The sequence below is a fragment of the Sinocyclocheilus rhinocerous genome, unplaced genomic scaffold (assembly GCF_001515625.1).
Source record: "Sinocyclocheilus rhinocerous isolate Xijiao unplaced genomic scaffold, SAMN03320098_v1.1 scaffold922, whole genome shotgun sequence".
Taxonomy (NCBI): domain Eukaryota; kingdom Metazoa; phylum Chordata; class Actinopteri; order Cypriniformes; family Cyprinidae; genus Sinocyclocheilus; species Sinocyclocheilus rhinocerous.
Window position 1 is genome coordinate 588,958 of NW_015641426.1, and position 554 is coordinate 589,511.

A 554-nucleotide genomic window follows, 5' to 3' on the forward strand; every position below is an offset into this window, starting at 1 on the left:
CTCCACCTCTTGCTCATAGCAGATTCACGATGGATAGGAGTGGTTTAGAATATCTGCTTGTTACGTCTGACATCACGCTTCACCGCTTCTGGGTCCTAACGCTCTGCCAGACGCCCCCCCAAAAACAACAACCTGTGCATATACACACTCACAATGTCATGTAATACTGAAATTACATGATAAAAAAAAAAAAATCCATACTGAAATGATGGCCTGACACTGATTCAGATAAAATATTATTGTCTGAGACTCTGTGAGCATGGAGACTGTAGTATGCACAGTACATTTTTAAATGCTTAGCTTAAATATGTAATATTAATTAAATAATGCTCATAAATTGCTGTTGAGATAGCATTCTCAAGTGAAATAAGTAGAGGCATGGACCCGGAAACAGCAGTCCTTACATCATACTTAACAAGAGGATTCTCCCGAAGCCGTCAAACTGACGTCATCAGAGCCAGAACGCCATTCCAGAGTGGAAGCCAATTTTCAGGTTTTGGATTAAAGATTACGACGTCAGACAATTTTTTTCCCCGGTGTATTGACTTCCACAG